Source organism: Apis laboriosa, unplaced genomic scaffold (genome assembly GCF_014066325.1).
Source record: "Apis laboriosa isolate Shangri-la unplaced genomic scaffold, ASM1406632v1 scaffold1_cov151, whole genome shotgun sequence".
Lineage (NCBI taxonomy): Eukaryota > Metazoa > Arthropoda > Insecta > Hymenoptera > Apidae > Apis > Apis laboriosa.
The window spans coordinates 3528986-3542820 of record NW_025222279.1 but is presented as its reverse complement, the minus strand read 5'-3'; the positions used below and the strand labels follow the sequence as shown (position 1 = coordinate 3542820).

Here is a 13835-nt window from a genome sequence, read left to right as displayed (position 1 = left end):
CAAAGGATTCGCATTCCATGCTTTCTGTCTTACTTCTTTCTATTTTTATTTTCGTAGAATTTTTCTTTTTCTTTGAGTCATAGAGTCATTCTTAGAGTCATATTTTTTTTTTTTTTATCTTTGCCAAGAATAAAACGAGGGATTTTAAACGAGAGAGAAATCTAAGAGGGTTGCTCCACCAGCGGTTGCCCTTCGTTCCTTCATATCTTCGCACTCTCTTCGATCTTCAGCCAGAGGATTCACATTATTTCTCTCTCTCTCTCTCTTTCTTTTTTATTTTAATTTCAAGCTTCTATATACTCCGAGGATTTAGCAGGACTTTCACATTTTTGAAAGCCAACGGTAAAATGCTGAAATTGTAGAATTATGAGGGAGACGAAGAATAATTCTTTATGAATCGAGGAAAGAAAGTGATCACAAAACACGCGCACATTACACGAATACATTTATTTCGAAGTATAAATCACTTTCTACTTCGATTTTATTCAAAAAATATATCTCTACGGAATGCTTTAATTCTTCGAAATTACGCGATAAAAAGCGCACTTTGTCATCGTTAAATCTATCATCGAGGACTGCGTTGGGGAATGGATTAAGATTAAATTAAAAATCGCAGCCGTACCGTTCTCTCCATATTTCTGACCATGGAACTTTTTTTATCGGACGAAAGGGGAAGGTGGTGGAGACAGGTCGGCATTAAATCGTGGAAACTCGGTGGGCGACCCCGCTTCCTCGCGCCGTTTCTCTTCATTATTTCGTTCGTTGCTCCGTTTCACCTCCGCCCCCTCCCCTCACGGGTCACGTTCGACCAACTCGGGAAATATTGCCGCGAGCCTCGCCACGAAATTGCGATCCTCCTCCACCCTTGCCCTGTCCTCACCCACCCCTCCTCTACGGGTACACACCCGCTATGATAAGCTCGCGCGTTTAGGATCCGCGCGTAAACCACGATTTTGCCTCGTGATGGATCGTAACGAGCATTTATGGACGACGAGGGAAGCCATTGTGGAGGAAACCTTTATGCGAATTGGACTTTTTATCTCCAAAAAAAAAAGTATCTTTTTCTTTCTTTTCCTCTCGTTTTTGGAAATATGAGTTCGTTTGTCAAGTTTAAAAAATCAATTTTCTTTTTTTTGTAGTTACTTTCTCGGAATTGTTTGCAGAGAGAAAATGAGAGATGGAAAAATTTTTATAAATCTTAATATATAGTTTTTGTTAGAAGATTATTAGCTTGGAAATAATATAATGAAAAATATATATATATATATATATAAGTTTTATAATTTTGAATTTAATTAAAACAGAGGGTAAAGGTTTAGAGAAGCGTCATTAACGAAACGTTGTAATCAATTTACTTAATCATTTTAATTCGATTTATGAATGAAATTTCATAGAAAGAAATCGATCTCCAATTTCGTCAAATTTATTTGAAATCGTAGGTAACGAATAACGAATAAACGTTTGACGATTATTACTCGCAAAGAGATTAATTAACCAACAGCCTGTTTTCTAATGGATTAATCCTTCCGTGTAATTATTATTATCTAATTGATACACCGCAGCATGATGCATCAATATTTATTAATTTACCACGTCAATATTGTATTAAGTATAATCCAATGCATCGGTATTCGCAGATCCGAAGATAAACAAAACGGCAAGACGAAATTAATGCCGAGTAATTTCGAAAATAGAATTTTAAACGGGTGAAGGAACTTTTTTTCAAAAACAAACTGAAATGCAGATCGCAAAATTAATATTATCGATCTCTCGATCAGAAACCAATTTCCTTCTTTTTTTATTCCAATACCTCGCTTAATTAATTCGAAATTAATGTGATAAATGGACTAAATCATCCCTAAATCTCCCTCCATTCTCTCGTTCTATAAGCTCGATCGAGAATATACAATCGAGAAATAAAGCAATCGTATTCTCGAGTAAATCGCATTTTTAAATTAAATCGGAAAAATCCCTAATTTTCCTGACCGATGTTCCCTGTCAAAATCACAAGTTCATTGTTCATTGTTCAAAACTACTCGTCGATCCTTTCTTCATAAATCTGATTAAAAAAAAAACGTCGATAAAACACTCATCAATTCTCTACGCCATCTCTCAAACTTCCACGAGAATCCGCAAAATAGAATCTCCCGCCTTTTAAAAATTTTCAATTTTTTTTTAGCATAAATTCCTAAAGCGAAATATGAAAAAGAAAGAAAGAGAGAGAGAGAGAGAGAGATTATCGCGCAATATCGCACGTCATCAATATCGGCGATTATTCGCCCCGGAAATCGCGTGCAACTGGCGGAAACAGCGTGGGCGGGTCGAGCTCGATGGGCTGCGTAATTAAAGGCTGCGAGCGAAAGCTAGGCGCGCGTGAATCGCATAGGATGAAATCATCCGAAACAGTGACGGATCACCGCGTGGAAACCAGATTTTCGTCCACCCCCTCCACCCTTCTTCGAGATTTTCCTCGCGGAGTTTCCTTTTGGCGGCGGGCCAATGGAACTTCGAAAGGGAAGATCTTGATCTAAGACTGACGTCGCTAATAACGTCAACATCAACGTGTTGTAACGAATCAGCGTGGGACGAAGGTCGGCGGATGGATGACGAGGAGGAGGAGGAGGAGGAGGGAACGTTGTTGACGTTATGCGAAAGAATATTTGGATTTTCTGGTTTTAGAGGATTTCCTTGCTTTTCTTGATTTCTTGGAAAGAGAAATGTTTTGGGTTTGATTATTCCACTTGGATTTTTTCTTATTTCTAAGCCTAGATGTGGCGTTGAAGAGAAATTGCGCGTCGATCGAAGAATATTCCTTGTAGGATTCGTTTTTTTCGAAGAAATTTTTCAACTTGGTTTAATTAGAATATGGAGGATAGAAGATGGTCGTTTGAACAGTGTCTCGCCTGCGGCAACAATCACTAGTTCGAGCAAATACAAATTAGATTGTATTGTGGATAGAAATTTAAAACTCACCCCTTTAGAAGATGGATCTACTTCCAGCTTTAAACTATATTCAGCCTCGCGCTAATTTGTGATTCTAATATACTTTCTTTCGCTTTTAGCACGTGATAAAATATGCTGAAACGGATTTTAATCCTTTTAACCACGGATTACAGTTATTGCTGTTCGAAACTTGGATCCGATAAAATTTGCAAACGAAATTTTCCTTCCGCGAATTGCGAACGATCGCGATCACGAACCAAATGATTTTTTCGCACGTGATCGAGCGTCGTTCCGCATAGCCTGCACGCCCGAGAGAGACTGTTAGTAACTAGAAACCTACCTACGGCTCGAAATAGATTAGAAACGTCGAGCGGATTGCGCGACGAAACGCGCGCGACCTTCTCGACGAGCGTGCCACGTTACCCCAGATTCCTTATAGTTGTGAGAGACGATCGAGAAATTTTCTCAAACACACCTTCGATATCTATTAATTTTTGAAACAATAAATTCGAAGTGAAAGTTCGAAAAAAAAAAAAAAATATTCCTCCGCATATCGAATTAAATCTTTCGATATTAATTTTATATAATATTTTGTTACATTCTTTGTACGTATAAATTCTACGTTTCTAACGACGGAATATATATAAACGTTTGTTTATTAAATTTTTTATTCGATTTTCGTTTAGATAAAAGCGAAGTTTGTCAGTAGTCGGAATAGGAGATGAGAGTATATTTAATTTTATTTTTATGCATAGGTGCATGTACGATGTTGCGTCATTTAGACTTATGTAAGTAAAAATATAGTAGTAGTTAAAATATAAATATAAAATAAATAATAGTAACGTTATAACGGGTTCGATATTTCGATATTTTCTTTATACTTATCATATTCAATTTTCGTAATATCTTCCCAACATTGAGTCGTGTTTGACATCGTTCAAAATAAAATCTTCGTGTTGTTTGACGATGCGATACAATAATTTTCAAGGAAGCATTCGTAAAAGTTAAAATATTTCGAAGCTTTATTCCTCGAAGTTTTATTGCTGTTAATTCATTCCCTTTTAAATTTGAATATTTTATTCAAATTATTATTTGTTGTTTAATCACTTTATACATTCGATCAAAACAAATATTTTTCTCTTACGCTGAAAATTTTTTATTACTCGTTATTTCGTACGTTTATAATTAAAACAAATTTCTTTTTTTATTTATTTGAAAAATTTTATCAATCTCAAATATATTTTTGATTCTCTTCTTTTACAACTTTTTTTTTTTTTTTTTTTTTTTTAATATCTCTCGATAATTTTACTGTTTTTACTTGTTATGTAAACAGTTGCCTCGAAAACAGGGGAAGATTTATCGATTCGAGTTCAATGTCTCGAAGAAACGAGATTGGAATCAGAACGACACGAGCGATTTACCCACTGCCAATTACATGTAAATCTGTCCTGCACCGAGGAGAGCCACGACCAAAATAATTCACGAACCGTGGCAAAACGGGCGCGACAACTTTCTTGCTCGACTTTAAATCGAGCCAACTTTGACTCATGCTTAGTTGTCGCTCGAAATTCCATCTGTATTTTCTATGCCAAGTGCAGGAATCCGCGCGAATCATCGACAAGTCATCGAGCAGGCATCCCCTTCGCTGTACGAAAATTACGTGAATACGGTTGAGATAATTGCAAATTTTTATTATAAACGAACAATTTTGCCATCGATTTTTACGTATTTTATTTACATTTTCTAATACATCGAAGCGATCGTTTCGTTGATCGGCAAAGATATGCGAGAGTATCGATAACAAATGCCAGATTAAAGAGACTTATCTCTAATCGCTGATTTATTTCTCAATTCAATTTACTTTACCAATAAATTTATCGACAATCTTGTCAAAGATAAAACGGAAACGCATCAGTTTAGTACAGCGAAATGTGCGATTCATTATTGGAGTGAAAGCGGGACGGTGGAGAACACAGATCATCCATCGTAATTTATTTCTCAATTTATGATTTTTATTTTATTTAATCAGTCTTTATTACGAATAAAATTGAAAATGTTATCGAATGATAAAGTGGAAATTACGTTGATTGGAGGGGAGGGGGAGAGAGATAAATCGATACGAGGCAATCCATTTTATACTTCATTAAAGATGCAAATGAAAAAAATTAACAATATAAATCGGACAATCTTCATAAAATACATCCACTTTCCATAATTCATTTCGTTCTGAATTCATTGCTTATCCAATAACTTTATCCGTATAACAAAATTAAGAGCATCGTGTATACAATTACAATAATTAAATTCTATTTAGCGAAGCGTGAAAACGTGAAATAAATCAGTCCACTTTCGTCGATTTATTCATCATCGCTCCATCGTTAATTTTATCGTTTTTACGACAATATCAAGAATATTCATTTCACCAAATTACACTACTTCCACTCATCTAAGTGGAGATCGGTAACACGAGTGTTTTCGACACTCGACGAAAAATTTCAACAGCCGTCTCTCCAATCGCCATTGACTTCTCGAACCACCAAAGGAATAGAGAAAGAGAGAAACACACTGTTCAACACACAAATCACAAAAGAGCACTTGTTCGTAACGAAAAAGTAACGTTTTAAAAACTTCTTCGTAGAAGAGGCACCACGTAACGTACCTCTCGTCGTACGACGTTCCCTCGTTTCCTTTCCGTCCACGTAGAGTCGTCGAATCGATATGAACGAACATTGTTTACCGCACAAACCAACTCTATCCTTCTGCGATTCTCCCCTCTCCTCTGCGAACGTCTGTCGCGGCGGATCAACACGATGTGTTGTACAATAGGCGGAAGGAAACGGCGTGATAATAAGCGAGGTCGTTTAACACTGTTTACAACGCACGAATACGCGCGACTTTTGTCCCGTGAATTATTTCTAGTGGCAACAGAGGAGAGGAAAAACGGAGGGGGAGTAGCAAAACCGGGCGCGGAAATTATGGATACGACGCGGAAACTCTCGCGAATTTCTATAAATAATTTCGCACGCGTCTTCGCAACGCGAAAATTCCCCTTAATATTTCATCGTCCCTGGCGTGGACCGTGTTCCTCGAAACGTGGAACGTATTAAGCGTCTTGTTTCGAAAAAAAAAAAAAAATAAAAAAAAAGGGGGAGAGTTTGAAATTCGTTCGTTTCGCGATACGGATCCGATGAGCGGTGGATGGAAAAATGATATTTTAAGGATTGTGGAATATGAATTTGTTGGAAAGGAGGTTTGGAAATGGTTTTTTCTAGTCGAATTTCGATATGATATACGAGTGAAAATTGATCTATTCGGTGTATACGTCAGACACTCTGTAAAGATTTTAATTTGGAGAAAGTTATTGAGAGTTTTCGATGAATTGGAAATATTAGGGATGGAATAGGAATTTAGATATTTGGAAACGCGATATTTCTCTGCTCGAATTTTGAAATATAAGTGAAAATCGATTTGATATACGCCAGATACTCTGTAAAGATTTTAATTTGGAGAAAGTTATTGAGAGTTTTCGGTGAATTGGAAATTTTAGGGATGGAACACGAATTTAGATATTTGGAAACGCGATATTTCTCTGCTTGAATTTTGAAATATGAATTTTGAAATATGAGCGAAAATTAATTGATCATATGTCAGACATTCTGCAAAGATTTTAATTTGGAGAAAGTTATTGAAAGTTTCGGTGAAATTTAATAACGATTTATTATTTTGTTTTATGATGATGCAAATGTTGTTTTTTGATCTGCTCGAAGTTTAAAAAAGAGGATATCGAGATTTCGAGTAATACGGGGAAGTTAAATATGCGAGAAATTGAATCTACTATCCCATCATTTGTAGTATCCATTCCATTTCTTTTTAAAAACAGATTTTAAAACGAAGCAAATAAAGTTGAAGTGAATTAAAGAGGACGTATAGGGGAATAAGTAATAAGAAAAAATTAATACTTTATTCTAAAGACTATTAACCTATTTTTATTCTATTTTTTCCAATTTATTTAATTAATCTTGTAATTTTTTAATATATGAAATATCTTTTATATTCGGTTAATTAAAAAATTATCGAATATTTAAATATTGCGAAAAATGTGTATTATTTCATTGTTGGTAATTAAAAATTTTTAATTTTCTCGAGAAAACGAGAGATTTTCGTTTCTTCGAGAATTTTCATTTAATTTTTCTAGGACAGAATGACACGACCTAGCAGATCACGTCAGCTTTGCCTCCTTTTCCTGGATAAAGTTAAAATGATGGCGCAACACAGCTGACGTAATTGAAGAAAAGTGATGCGTGAAGATGTGTTTCAGTACATCAAGAAAGATTGTATTATCGGTGAACTGGAAGAATGTGAGACAGGAAATTACTTTTACATAAAAGTAGAGCAAGCTATCTTTAAGCGTAAAATATTTTACTTCTTCGAGTTTTCTTTTATACTTCGCCTTTAAAGCACCTAATAATAAAATTCTCATTCGTTTCTTTTTTTTTTTTAAATTTCATATTTGAAATAAAATCACCCCTTACAAAATTCCCATTTCCACAAATTTCATCAACATCCATTCTTTTCTCATCGAATTATCGAATCCTAACTTCACAAAATTTTCACACTTACATTTATTCATTTCGATCATTCTTTTCTTCTCAAAGCTGGAAAATTAATTTAATCTAATCGTCAAATTAACAAAATCTCCACAAAATCTTGTTCCAAGATAAGTCCTCAAAATTAATTTCAAATCGTCGACAAAATTTAACAAAACCACCCTTTTCCCCTCTCATATAAATCACACAAATTCCACAAAATTCCAATTTTCTCTTCATCTATATTCGTTAACAAATCCCATCCCATCGCAAAATTTCAATTTCCACGAAGAAAACCACATCAGTCTCGCCGTTTTAAAGGAAAGGGAGTCGCGAAAAACGTGTTCTCCGCACGAAAACACGGCGACGGTTCGAGCGCGTGTGTATCGATCGTCGACGAGGGAGGAGAGAGAAAGAAAGAAAGAGAGAGAGACAGAGAGAGAGAGGGAGGGAGGGAGAGAGAGAGAGTTCCATCAGGAACGATAATGCTAAACTGCAGTTCGCGTCGTTGGACCGCGTGCAATAAAGGGAAACGTTATCTGAGAGTAGCATTGTTTACGGTTCGCTCGAGTTTCGAGGGTGCTTCCACCATCTCGCCCCTTTCTCTTCCCCCTCCACCCTCCAACGATGGCTCCAACGCTGCAACTTGCAACTTCGGGGGCCGTTTATCGGGCGGTCCACTCGAAAAAAAAAAAAAAAAAAGAAAAAAAAAGAAAAAACTCTCGGCAACTCGACGGGATAATTGCGTTCAGGGAACGAAATGGGGACCTCTATTCGGGATCCTTTCCGCTCTTTCGATCTTATCTTATCCGTGATGATATTCCAGCTTTTGTTATAAACAAGGTATATACTTGTACTCGAGCGAGCCTGGACGAAATTCAATTCTTTGGGCAAAGGGGTAGGTTGGAAATCGAGCCTCGTTATTTCATTAAGTCCTCCTGGGGAGGGATTACGATTGAGAGTGATTTTAAATGGCGTATCAAACGCGAGACAAATTGAAGAAAAGAAATATTTGACAATAATAATAGGTAGAGATGTATTCTTCGTCTCTCTCTTTCTTTTTCAACAACTTATAAAACATACAATTTATAGCGTATAAAATTAACACGTCGCACTTTTCAACAATCGTGAATTTATCATAAAGAGTTCGAATTATAACGTTTTAATGTAACGAATGATATTATTGTTGACCGGCCAATAATTATTTCATCGAAACAATTAAGGGATATTTAATTCATATCGAAACGTATCGACACGATCAATCGAGATATTAATTCATTAATTTCCGAACGATTCCAATCTCGATTTTTTTTTTCTCCTCCAAAATATAACGAATAAAAAAAAAAAAAAAAGAATTCAAGCCATAAGCTTATCATTCACGCTCGATCTCCAACCGATGAAATTCTATTTCACGATCGAGCTACGTCCAATTGTTTCTGCCAAATAACTAAACAGTCGTTGGTGAAAGAAAATTTTTCGAAAATCTCTCTCTCTCTCTCTCTGTCTTTCAAAACCCATTCATGATCCACTTTCTCGCGATCCACTCGCATGATTCTAAATATCTTTTTTTCGAGAACGAACCACGAAACAATGGAATCGGTTAATAGCGGTTTCCTGGGTCGAGGGAAAATATAATATCGGTATATTTTTTCGCTGTTGCGAAGGAAGAAGGAGGCGCGCCCTCGAGATTCATTACGGATCCATTTACGAAATAACGCATCACGAGTTTTCGAGACGTGCGCCAGCTCGGCCGTGGATGGGGAAACATGTTTTTCGTTCGATCCCCGCCGATTTATGAGGGCGGTGCTCGCCCGTTTCTCCGATACATCTTTCATTGTACGCGTCGCGACGTTGTCGTGCATCATCGAAAATCGATGGGCCATTTGCAGATTTCTTGTGTGTGGCGGGGAGGGGGGAGAATGATAAACACGGATGGAAAGGCATTTTCTAAGATTTCTTTTCGAAGAAAATTTTCAAGCGAAGAACGATGGAATTTTATCGTAATCTAGAGAACGATTAACAGTTAAAAATGAGAGGGGGGTGAGGAATTTATGAAAATTTTGAAAAAAAAAACGAAAGTGTGGCCATTAGTAGAGAGAAAAATGGAAAGAAATTTTGCAAACATTATTTTCTTCGAAGAAAACTTTCAAATTTTCAAGATGAAGTTTTTAGAGGTTGAAGAATAATAATATTTCACCTTAGAAAGCAATCGATATTCTACTTCTAAGTAAGTTAAAATGATTCTAAAAGAATTCATAATTTTCTTCGTGAAAATTTTCGAAAGAAAAAAAAAAAATGTAAAAGTATAACGCTCTTACCGTAAAATATCACGCAAATATTCGAAAAAACGTTCAGTACGATGAATTTTTTAAAATCGAACATCGATTCGCTGTTCCAAATGCATAGAAATATTTTGCAACAAGAGTTACTCGTGAAAAATTAACTATGATTTAATGCCTCGAAAATTACACGAATCGGTGCAATAAAATGCAAATGTAAAAGTGCAATAAATAAATTGAATTGGTAAATAAATTGAATTGCTCGATGGAAATTTCGTTAGAATTTCTCACTCGATTAATTCGCACAATAATTTAAACATGAAACAAGAATGACAGCTTACTCAACGTCGCAACGAATTCAGCGGCTTCGTTCTTAAGGTTCAGACCAAATTTCTAGATCAAACTTGGAAGATAAATATCTTTTCACTATATATATTTTTTTTCTGTGAATTTAATATAATATTATAATTCAATTATGAAATTTAATTAACAACATTGTAACGCAAAACAAATTGATTTTAACTTATCATTTTGATTCTTTGATTAACGTGGAAGACTTAATAATATTTTCATTCGTCACATATCAATAATATCTTATTCAAAGTTCAAAAATGATTTTCTTCATGAAAAATGATATATTATTATCTTACAATTTCATTTAATTTTAAAAATTAAAATTTTAAAATTAAAATTCATTAGATATTTTTCTACTTTTTTACCGAATAAATCCCTATATGGAGAGTCAAGTAACAATAAGTCAAATTTTCCAAAAACGAATTGCACAGTTTAAAAATCTCTTTATCTTTTAAATTTCCAATTTCGACTCAATATCAAATTATTGAAACTTGTTACTTGTTCGAAAATTTGAAGACTAAAGAATAACTTTCGAATCATTTTCAAAAAATATATACCTCTCCTCTATAATTTCCCATAACTTGCTGAATACATATATATTCAAAAAATCAATTCTATCATTATCTAAAAATCCTTTCACCATATCGTCGTTTCGAAACGCAATAAAATCCATAAATCGTAGAAAATCGTGAGCCATAATCAATCAAGCGGATTCAAGGGGAGGGGAAAATCCTCGAAGCACGGATCATTTGCCTGGAATCGCATCAGGGTTGATCGCTCGGTTCGAGGAAAGTTGAAGCAGAAAAGGAAGGATAAGGAGTGGAAAAGGGCGGGAAACATGGGTCGAGGAGAGCATCGAAGAATAATCAAGGATGGCGAGATAACCGCGCGATCCTCGCGGGATGATTCCAAGCTTTCATCTTCATGGTTCCGCTGATACGACTCGCTCGAGGAAGCCGTAAGTGGCGAGTAATCTTCGAGGAGAGAGAGAGAGAGAGGTGAAGGTGTAACGTCCCGTTAAACGGAACACCCGGGAATAAGAATGGATCGATAAAAATTTGTGACTCTTTTCCTTTCTTTTTCTTTTTCTTTTTCTTTCTTTCTTTCTTTCGTTCTTCTTTTTTCAAAACGTTTCTTAGTTTCAAAGGAGATAAGGGAAGGATTTCGTTTCGAAATCCTTTGAAATTACTGGGAGAAGGAATTACGATCGAATTAATGAGGATCTTTATCGGCTTCGAAGTTGTATGCGAGAAGAAGAGGAGATTTTGAAAATTTCATGTTTACGGAGAAAAATAATTTTTTGAATATGGAAAGAAAGCAGTGGTAAAAATTTGATTTGGAAAAGATAATTCGACATGTCTGACGATTTCTATTTAAAGGAATCGAGAGCCTGATGTCTAAGTATAGACAATTCACTTCTTTATTTAGAGGAATATGTCTGACCCAGTGATGGGGAAAATTTAATAGTCGAAGTTACGAATATAGTTATTTCCATAAGTTAGTTTAATAATTTATCGTTCAAATCGTAATAATAATTACAAATAATGTCAAACGTTATATGAAAAGCGGATCGACTATAACAATTACGAACAAATTATTATTTAAGCATTTTAATATAAGTAATTACTTAAGTTAACTTTATTCGAAATTTTTAACTTTAGTTATTTTTTCGAGCAACGGGTTAATGCTCAAGATCTGATCACAGACGATTCATTTCTATTTAAAGTTTGTTCGATGTTTATTAACCCTTTGCGCTCGAAGCCATTTTTTTCGCTCGGTCGAACTCACAGACGATTTTTCCAATGAATTTCTTACAGCTAACTCGAAATGATTTCACGCACAAATTAACTCAATTATAAAACTTTTTATATCTCAATTTTTTCACGTATCTTTATATATACAAAGAAAGAAAATGTTTGTTGAACTCTATGTTGTTGTTTTGATATTTTATGAAAGCATCCTCGATTCGTCAGGGCAAATATCAAAATGTAAAATGTCTTTCTTATTTTATTGAGAGCAATTATAATTCTTCTTAACTCTTACTTCATCTCTGTCTTCATCACTCGCTTTCCTTCTCACTATCGTCAATTTCTTTATAAATAAAAGTTCCTTTTCAATAACGAAAAATCAAGCTCATTAATCATTATTAAATTCTACCCTTACAAAACTCAAAAACTTTGAAAATAATATTGCCACAATAGTGAAGATGCAGTGATCACAATTTAATTTGAGATAAGAAAATCCAGATATTCGACGTTATATTATTCTTCGTAAGATTATACGTAATACGAGTTTAGGAATCTATTCACGAAGCGATATTCTAAAAAAAAATCAATCATAAATAAATATTGTCCAAGCTTGGAGAGTCACCATTCGATATTCTTTCTATTCTTTCTTTCTAAAATTCTTCGGTTATCGTGTAACAATTATGGAAAATTAAAATTCATCACGCGCGAAGAAAGAAGGCAAAGAAGAAGAATGAAAGGAAACAAGCTTTCCCTTTACAAATGGAGTAGAAGCGCAATCGGTGATTCTTTCAGATTCGTCTTAATCCGTTTGTTTATTCAGCAAAGAGTGACGCACAACATCGATTCGACGTACTTAAATCGGGCGAAACCTCGCAAAAATGCGGTATCAGCATGATCGATGGAACACGAATGGAATTATCGCGTGACGCGTTTAATGCAACTGCAACGTTTGGATATCGTTCCAACGTTATAGGTTTGCACGCAGCGGGCCGCATCTTGTTTGCACTTTGATCGGTTTTACGTAATAAGGACTCGTTACACGTTCCGAGATATCGATGAGCGAGTCGAACACGTGGCTGGAATTACTCGCCAATAGAAAGAGGTGATAACCATGTTATAATTTGGAAACAGCAAAATTGACTTCGGCACGATACGTGAATTACAATTTGGCTTCTGACGAATCCTGCGATGAACCTGTGATTTTTCAAAATTAAGGAAGGAATCAATAAATTGATATTTTGGAATTGTATAATTTGAAATAATTGGATTTTTTATTTTAATCAATCCAATATAAAATTTCAAAAATTTTTTTCAGTTTTTAAAATTTTCAAGGTACGTAAAAAATGGAAGAGATTGTTATCGAAAAGTAGTTCGACTCGAAGTCGAGAGAAATATGTTGCAGTATCAGTTATTCGATATAATAGAAATGGAAAAGAAACGGTTTCTGACATGTAATTACAAACACGAATTTCTTTTCTTGGCTGCAAGTTTCATGACGGCCATCACCCAGCTTCTTAAAACGTTCCTTCTTATACGTTCCTCGTTATCGATTATCGATTCAATTACGGTTATATCTCGCGATTGAATTACATCCAACGTTACTCACAACTATAATCCTTCTTACGAAAAATATCTTACGTGAAAATATTACTAACCGAATAAAATGAGATAAATAATCCAAAGTGCTGCTTTCAAAAAATCTACTATTTTTTTTTTTTTTTTTTTAATTTTCATCTCTCTTCAAGCGGAAAATCTTATTATGTATTCCAAAAATATTCCATTCCCCTCGATTTCCAGACAAAAGTAAGCGATTAACAAAAACCAGCCCACCTTAATTAGCGCGCTAATTACCGGTTTAAATATTAACATTTTTCCAGCCAACACCTGGCGCGAATTCCCCACCAATTAACGCTCGAAACGGCTTC

At 35.0% G+C, this 13835-nt stretch overlaps 1 protein-coding gene across 7 annotated transcripts in view; it reads right to left on the bottom strand.

Annotated features, from left to right (window-relative positions):
• The window catches only part of LOC122712415 (phosphatase and actin regulator 4B), a 331216-nt gene that overhangs the window by 22612 nt on the left and 294769 nt on the right, over positions 1-13835 (bottom strand). The window lies entirely within an intron of this gene.